The sequence below is a fragment of the Rhinolophus sinicus genome, chromosome 15 (assembly GCF_057876585.1).
Source record: "Rhinolophus sinicus isolate RSI-liver-muscle chromosome 15, RSI-T2T, whole genome shotgun sequence".
In the NCBI taxonomy this organism is placed as follows: Eukaryota; Metazoa; Chordata; class Mammalia; order Chiroptera; family Rhinolophidae; genus Rhinolophus; species Rhinolophus sinicus.
Genome location: NC_142515.1, coordinates 59,838,237 through 59,847,406, shown reverse-complemented (window position 1 = coordinate 59,847,406; position 9,170 = coordinate 59,838,237). Strand labels below are relative to the sequence as shown.

Sequence of the window (9,170 nt, the reverse complement as noted above, 5' to 3'; positions counted from 1 at the left end):
AGGTCTTTGGACACTTTCTTCACAGTTTTCATCTAACTGGCCTCCCATCAGCATCAGGCAAAGTTGGCCACCAACTCCTTGTGGAAATGCTTCTTCCCTTGATTCCCAGGGCATCTGATTCACGTCTCTCCAAGCACTCCTTTTCAGTCTCATTTTCTGGGTCCTTCTCATAGTTCCAGTCTTTATTATTAAGATTTAAAAATATACACAAGTACATTGAGGTGACCTTCCTTGGTCTCAGGCTCTGACTGCTGTTTGCCTGTGTGTGCTCATCCTGTGAAGCCTAAGCCGGCTACATCTTCCTCTCCTTTTGGCCTGCAATTGCGTCGTTGTGACACCACCACCACGTTCGAAGCACGCCTGGTCCAGGGCTCCATCCTGAAGAAGGTGATGAATGCGCTTAGGACCTCCTCAGCAAGGCCTGCTGGGACATCAGCTCCAGCGGGGTAACCTGCAGGGCATGGACCGTCCCTTACCTCCTTACTGCCGCTCACTCTGCCTTCCGAGGGCTTCCACACATACTGCTGCCACCACAACCTGGCCATGGGCGTGAACCTCACCAGCATGTCGAAATACTAAAATGTGCAGGCAAACAAGATGTCATGATACTAAGGGCACACACCTTGGCACTAGTACTTGAAGCTCCCAATCAAGAAAAGGTTTCAGATGATGAAATTAAGTTAATGGATTTAGCTGTTGAACAACCTGGGATTCCAGAACAAGAGTATAGCTGGGTAGTAAAGATGCCTTCTGGTGAATTTGCATGTATATGCAGAGATCTCAGTTACATTGGAGATGTTGTTGTAATTTCCTGTGCAAAAGATGGAGGGAAAATCTCTGCAAATGGGGAACTTGGAAATGGAAATATTAAGTTGTCACAAACAAGTAATGTTGATCAAGAAGAAAAGAAGAGGAAGCTGTTACCATAGAGATGAATGAGCTACTTCAGCTAACTTCCGCCCTGAGATACCTGAACTTCTTTACAAAAGCGACTACACTCTCCTACAGTAACACTCAGTATGTCTGCAGATGTACCTCTTGTTATAGAGCAAGGCTGTCCAAACTATTTTCAACGTTTTTTACCAAGGGCCATATGCGGTAAAATACACAAACAGCTGGGCCACTCACTCGAGGTGAAGTACATATGTCCTCACCTGGTTTATTTAGGTAAACTAAATATATTTTTGGAACTTGCTGCAGGCCAATTAACAATGGATTGCGGACCACAGTTGGCCCGTGGGCCGCAGTTTGGACACCCCTGTTATAGAGTATAAAATTGCTGAAATGGGACATTTCTGCCTCCCAAGATCTAGGATGAAGAAGGATCGTAAGTGATCTTAAAAATCAAAGTAAATAAAACCAAGCTCTTTGAGGACTGCTTCTGAGATTCCAGCATGTCCTTAAGTTTCTTCTGTCACCAAATTTGTAACTCTGAGTACATACGAGGTGTGATCAAACAATATGGTGAATGATTGAATTTTAAAAATTACAGTAAAAGGCACATTGCCATTAACCCCCGTCAAAATACTCCCACTTGTTTCAAACCCACTTATCCCATCATTCTTGCAACTTTCTGAAGCAGTTCTAGAAATCCTCTTTCATGAGTGTCTTTAGTTGTGCTTTTGTGGCTGCCTCAGTGTCCTGACTCAATTCAAAACATTTTCCTTTCATGGTCATTTTGACTTTAGGGAAGAGCCAGAAACTGCAAAGTGCCAATTCTGTTGGATAAAGTGGATGAGAACTCCTGTAATGTTTTTATTTGACAGAAATTGCCGTACCAGAAGCGATGTGTGGCATGGAGCATTGTCATGATGAAGGATGAAGTAAAGACACGAAAGAGGACTTCCAGCACTGCTTCAGAAAATGGCAAGAATGATGGGATAAGTGTGTCTGAAGTGACGGGGAGTACTGTGGGGGGGATTAATGGCAATGTGACTTTTACCGTAATAAATTATTTTATTTAAACATTCACTGTATTTTTCAGTCACACCTGGTATATAGTTAATGTTTCCTGTAAATAACCATTTTTTCTTGGTCCAGTCTCTATAATTTGTTTAAAGGATAAAGTCCCAAGTCAAATTTTATTAACCTAGAACTACTTCTGCCTTATATAGAAATACTGCTTAGGATTTTTATAACAAAGTGTTTTGACTATTAATGCAGTTTAAGAATTCTTTTTAATGGAAATAAAAGTTACTTGAATTTCAAACACTTTATATGTATATATTATATCTATAATATGTAATATATTTATGTATATATATTATATACATGGAGAGAGAGAGAGAGGTAAAATTCACAAAATAACACAAAATTAACCATTTAGTTTCAGTCTTTAAATGTTACATTTCCTTTCAACTTCTCTTCTCTACTCCCTCCATAGAGGATCTCATCTGCTCCCTTAATTTTAAGTGCCTTCTATTAACACTTGCATCCTGAAACTCTCATCATGCCCAGACACCAATAAGCAGCCATCTCCACTTGGTTTTTTTCACAGGGATTTCAAGCACAGTATTTTTCCCTAAAGCCTGCTTTTCCTCCAGTATTCTTATGGCACCAACATCCATACAACTGCTCTAGTAGAAAACTTTATAGTCTTGACACTTCCCTTTTTACCACAATTCATGTCAATTTTACAAACCAAATAGATCTCAAATTCAACCATGTCTCTTCATTTCTACCAGTGACACTCTGAACTCTCACCCTGCAACATGATCTCAATTGTTCTCTTCACATCCCGTCATCACCCTTGTCAAATCCACTCTCCACACCGCAAAATGAACTTTACCCTGCCTAACCAAGTCAGCCCTCCAATATAAGCTTTCTTAACTCCCACAACTTTTTGATTCATTTTCTACTATCTAAATTAATCATTTCATGATTAGTTTTAATTCTCCCTTTCCCCAGTAGAATCTAAGCTCTATGAGAACAGAAAGAGTATTGGTCTTATTCTGAGTTGTTTGTCCAATATCGAATAACATTTCTTAAATAGAGTAAGTGCTTAGTAAATACTAGCTAAAAGTTGATGGAAAAATATTCTTCTTCCTAAGCTTATTTCACAACTTAGCAAATAGCACCAATCACAAGTAGCCATGAATGCCATTGTTGACAATTTTCTCCTTTCTTCTAAGCCATCATCAAGGTTTTCATATTGTACCTGAAAAAAATTATATCTCCAATGTAAGTACAGCTGCCCCATCTCTACATTCATCACCGGATTCCTGCCTAGACTCCCAAAATAGTTAACTAATTCACTTTTCCTCTTGCCACCCTCCACACCACCCTCTGTTCAACAGCCGAATGTATCATTGCCCTCTTCCAACACCTCAATAGTCCCCCACTACTCCTAGGAGAAAGTCCAAAATCCTCAGCAGGCCCATGAGGTTCAGCCTCTCCAGCCTCATGGGGCATGCTTTCTCTGAACACTTTGGATGTGCCACTGCCTCGTGGCCTTCACAGTCCTCAGGACCCTCCCAGATACTGGCGACTCTGCCTCAAGTGCTACTCTTTTGACACTTTGCCTGTTCATTTCCTGCTCCACCTTCATTTCATAACCGAAGTGCCACTTCCTCTGGGAGACCTTTCTCCATCCTTCCTAGGCCAAGTCAACATGGTTATCAGACATTCCTAATACCTTGTAGTTTTCCTTTACTGCATTTACCATGAAAATCTTTAAATAGTTATGTCTGCATTGTTTAACCTCTTTCTCTCACCCTAAGATGGAATCCTATGTCCACTGAAGCACTATAGTGCATTAGGAAAATGAGTATAAGAAGAGCCAGATCTCTGAGTTTCAACAACAGCTCTGTTATTACTGGCAATATGACCTTCACCAACTTATTCAAATTCTCTCTGTCTAGTTTTCTTATGTACTTTGCTCGTAGTGTCATGTGTGTTCAAGGATTCATCTAAGGCTATTAGGAGGATATGACTAATATTGATAGTCTAAATGTTCAAAATATTAGAAATTATTATTGATTTTTGGTAACAGGAAATATAGAGGATGTAACTCCAATATATAGTAGTCACTTGTTAAATATAGTGAATGGTGTAAAAAAGAATAAATCTCAAGTTTTGGTAGAATGATATCAATGAGAGAGGACAAAGGAACAACAACAAAACAATTTAGTATGTGTATAAAATCCAGAAAAAATAAATAAATGACATATATGAAGAAAACTGCAAACCATAATGAGGGACATAAAACAGAGACTTGACTAAATGGAGAAACATGCTAATTAGCTGATTCAGTGTCATATAGACATCAATTGGTAGGATAGAAAAAATGTCTACAGGCAACTACATGAATTGGGTGGCAGGATACCATCACATGCATAGATTGCTTTTTATGGGAGATGAATTCAGAAGTTTCACAAAGGTGGTAACTTTTGAAGAGTGTGAAGAATTGTAATGGATAGAACTGGGACAAAACAGTATTTTTAAATAAAAGCACAGAGAGAGCAGAAATGCAATAGAACCAGAGTTCTGAATTGGAAATGTCTTTAAAGGTCATTAATTCAGCCAGTGAGTAATAGAAAACCTAAATACAAGTGGCTTAAACACTATGGATGTTTACTCTTATACATAACAGAAAGAAGTCCCAGCTAAACACTGCCAGGGCAATGAAAGTCTTCCCTACCACTCTTTTGGCGTTGCTCTCAGATCTCAGGATGGTTGCAGACCTTTCAAACATCAGCTTCCACCAACACCATGAAAAGTGAAAGAAAGGGGCGTATTTCTTCAAACCACTCTCTTTTGTCATCAGACAGAAAAATATTTCCCACAATCTCACTAGTAAACTACCACTTATGTCTCATTGCTCAGAACTGGTCACATACTGTTCTGATTTCTGTTGCTACATAATCAACCACCTTAAAACATAGTTATATAAAACAACAATCATTTTAGTTTACTCTCAGGTGCTTTGGATCAGGAAATGTGACAGGGTATTGTTCTATGATATATGGCACCGCAGCTTGGAAGACAATTGATGGGTGATTTGAAGAGCCAGGGACTCACTTGGAAGCTTCTTCACTCCCAGGTCTGACTTCTTGGCTGGGAAGACCCAGCACGTGGGCTGAGCTGGGAGTGTTGATGGGCACAAGCACATGCGTCTGGGTGACTTGAACTTCCTCACAACGTGGTGGAGGAATTCCAACAGGGAGGATTCAGGAAAATGATTATAAGAGAATCAATAGATGCTACATGGTCTTTTATCACTTATCCTCAGAAGTCACATAGTGTCACTGCCTCCACATTCTACTTGTTGAAGTGGTCACAACTTCCCAAATACAAGGGGAAGGAACACAAACACTACCACTCAATGGGAGGCATGTCAAGGAACTTGAACTCAGTTTTTAAATCAACTCTTAAACCAATTCTGAAAGGTGAGCCAACAGCTGAACAAATCTTCCCTATATCAAGGAAAAAGGGAAGATGGCTGTGGGTTTCATGATAAAGATTATCTTCTCCAGTATTCTAATCCATCCTCCACAGAACTGATGACAACTCAAGGCATCAACCCATTTTCCAAATACGATTACTTAAATGGCCAACCATCCTTCGATGACAGGGAGCTCCCTCTCTTCCTAAAATAACCATTTGGACAGTTGCTTTACAAAAGCAGTACTTATCCCAAGCAAAATATTTTGCCCCATGTTAGGCCACTTTGGTCTGAGCTGAGGATAGGAAATGGGTAAATGTAGGCCTGTGAGATAAAGTGATGGCTTTCTTGATCAATGTCATTGTATTCTCAAAGGGTGTGGAGTTTCAAGAGTTGTGGCTCGGTAGATTGCAGAATCTTTTGTCTCTGCCAAAACCACATTGCCCAGTGACCAAATACATTTTAAATAAATCAGTCTGGGTTTTATTCACTTTCCATCAGCACTCCACTTATGACAAGGCCTTTGAAAAGGCCATCAGTCCCTCCAGAAACCCTCTCCGAGCAAGGAGCTGTCAGATTTCATAGCAGTGTCTGGAGCAGGCAGAGGAGACACACCAGGTGCAAGATTCATTCCTTCTTAATTCTCCTTCTAAGTGATCCCTCAGGCGTTTGAAGATATAGAAGTAGGAGCAGGGTGGTCCCCTTTGTATCCTGCAGATAGTGCTTATTGAATACATCTCCAGTGGCCTTCATTATCCCCATCTCTGAAACTTGCTCAGACCCCTGGGCTTGCAGTCTCAGGCAGGGGCGTCTCCTTCTAGCTGGTCGCCGAGCCAGAAATTCTGCAGTGGTTCTTACGCTGTCCTTCTCTCCTCACCTGCTAACACTGAACGCTTCACTACATCCTGTCCTGCCTCAGCAATGCTTCCTCTCCATCCCCAGAGTTGCTGGTGGGTTCAGGGCATCATTGTCTCCTTTTCGGGCTCTTTTTTAGATTTTCTGCCTGGCTTCCTTCCTCCAGGGCCTGCCACTCCACCCTGTTGTCACAGGGTTCCAATGCCATCACTTCCCCACAACCCTCTGCCACCCCCCTGTGCTTACATGATTGAGCCCCAACTCTTTAGCTTTTTACACAGACCCTTCATATATGGTCTGGTCTCAGCCTATTTCTCCAGTCTGCTCTCCTGACACTCCCAACTCATGGCCTTCTCACTATTTGCCAAATATGCCAGGTTCTTAAGTCTTGCCTTTAAATAAAGCTGTTTATTATCTCTGCCTGAAAATATATACCCATTACATCTACTTTGCACAAGGCTATATATTTACAGATCTAAATTAAACATCATCTTCTTCGTGTTTATTATTGTTTTATAACTACATTCAGAATTTATTAAGCATATACTACAGGCCAGACTATGTGCTAAGCATCATATGTGAATATCCCATTTAATATTTATGCCAACCCTGTGAGTTACAAAGATGAGGAACTGAGACTTGGAAAGGTTCACGTGCTCAGAATCACACAGCCGGAATCCCAAAGTCTGCTCATCACCACTGTGAACTCCACTGGAGGTGAATCCCGGGAGTGCTTCCTGGGAGCTCTGCCATAGATTTCCACACCTGTGCTACAGGACCCAGCATCCAGTAAAATACAACTATTTAATTTTGTTTGGATACTGATTCAAACAAACCAACTGGTCAAGAAGCATGCCTTTATAGGACAATCAAGAGAATTTGAATATTAATTGGAGAGTTGATGATACCAAGGAGTTATTGTTAATTATTAGCACTACGGTTATGTTTCTAAAAATCATTGTCATTTAGAGATACACAAGACTAGAGATGAAATGATATGAAGTCAAAATATGCTTGAGGAGACATTATGTGAGATTAGATAGGTAACACCTTCTGGCATTATGTTGATAACTATCAAAATATGAGCTTCATTTTATTGTTTACTTCTGTCTATGTTTGAAATTCTCTATAATGAAATATTCTGTAGAATCCCTCAAACAAATGAGCTTGTATGTTTATCCTTCTGTTTTGGGGGTTGATAGAGAGCAGAGACATTTGAGACGTGTCCAGCTATGAATCTGTACCAGTAATGGGCACAGAGTAAAAACTCAGCTAATGTTCTTAATTAATGAGATAGCATTACAGATGGGCCCCCAGGGAGAGCTGGAGCCAGTTGATAGCATGGGACCAGCTATTTCCACGCCAGCTTCCTTGATTCTAACCTATGTCCACACTGATCTGGTTCCTCTTGGGCTCGTGTGTCAGAGCCCTTCAAAACTAGATTGGCTGTCTCGAGACACTTGGATACCTGCAGGAACGGACTGTGGCTTGGCTTTCTCTACGTGCTTTTCTTGCTTTTGTAAGCTAGCCCTCAGGTTCCAGCCAGGGCCATCTGAGCCCACAGTTTGCAAGAAAGGGATTTAGCCTTAACCCTTAAAATATGATGCTAGCTTCATCCTCATTGCTTGGTTTGACCAGTGGTCCTGTTCTGGAAGGAAGTAATTTGAAGCTGGGCATGTTTTCTTTAGGGTAACACAAATTTGTGAGCAAAAGGCAGATATTGCATTTCAGACAAGAATGGACTCACTCAACAGCTCTGGCCCCCTTTCCTGTCTCTCCCTGTGGGTGACTTTGTCAGATGGCCATAACCTGCCTATCTGGTATGTCATACTTGCCACGGCCCACAGCTGAGGCTGCCAAGGGAATTCAAGGAAGCATTGGCATTCCTCTGGTAGTAAGGGGTTAGGCATTTTCTGTGCTTAAGTCACCATGCTACATGGCCACCACAGCCACCCTGGGGACTGAGGCAGGGCCCTCCCTGCTGGGGGCACTAGGGGCAGTGGTGAGCAGGCTTGCTGGGACCAGAGAGTGAGGTGCTGCTCCAACTCCTTAGACTCTGGGGAATGAGATATTCAAGTCAAGCTGGAAAATAGTCCCCCAAAGCAGAAGGAGACAGCCTCATGGGGAGTAGAGAGTAGCAAGCCAAGGACCCCCCAAGTGAAGCACATAGATCTCCAGCAAGCAAGAAGTTCTCAGGGGCTTCCATTGTTGAAGCCCCATCCTCCTGAATGCTGAGTAAAGAATGCATGCCCTTGCTGTATCTGGTCCAAATCTTCAGCTGAGAGAGATCAGCAGCAGCTCAGAAATGCCACTACTTTTGGGGACAGTGTTCTAGAGAAAACCCATATGTAGTGGTGTGGTAGAGGCTGTGAGATACCACAAGATTTTATCTGGAACGGAGGACTTATTTTCCCAAATACTGGGTGTGCTGCCACCAAATGCCCTCAGCTGTCCTTTTCAGGGAATGACCCAGTTGAAGGAAGGCTCCTTGCCCAGTTTGTGCCTCATTCCCAGGGCAGTTCATGTCCAAGATGCACACAGTGGTGTAAAGGCTCAGCTTTCGCTTCCCAAAGGGGGACAGCTCTGAAGCCTCATCCCATCTTCAGAATTCCCTGTAGGGTCAGCTGAGTTTTCCACTGAGACTGCATCACAGATCAACTTTTCCTTCTACCCGGTCCTGCTTCCTTCCCTTCCTTTCCCGTCCCTTCCCTTCCCTTCCCTTCCACAAGTGTTTATTCCAAAGCACTCCCTAATTAGCCTTCTGAATTCAACATTTCCACTCTACATGTTTCCTATGTGCCGAGACTATGAATAGAATAGGTGAAAGAGAGTAAACAAGATACAGTCCTCGCCTTGAAGAAGCTGACAGGGACACGTATATGTCTGTGTTTGATTGTTTAGTATAGTAAACAGTAAGGTAGTGAAGAGCAAA

At 42.0% G+C, this 9,170-nt stretch overlaps 1 pseudogene; it reads left to right on the top strand.

The window, feature by feature from the left end:
- Positions 1–231: 231 nt before the first annotated feature.
- On the top strand, positions 232–1,331 carry LOC109460306 (DNA sliding clamp PCNA pseudogene; annotated as a pseudogene).
- Positions 1,332–9,170: the final 7,839 nt, after the last annotated feature.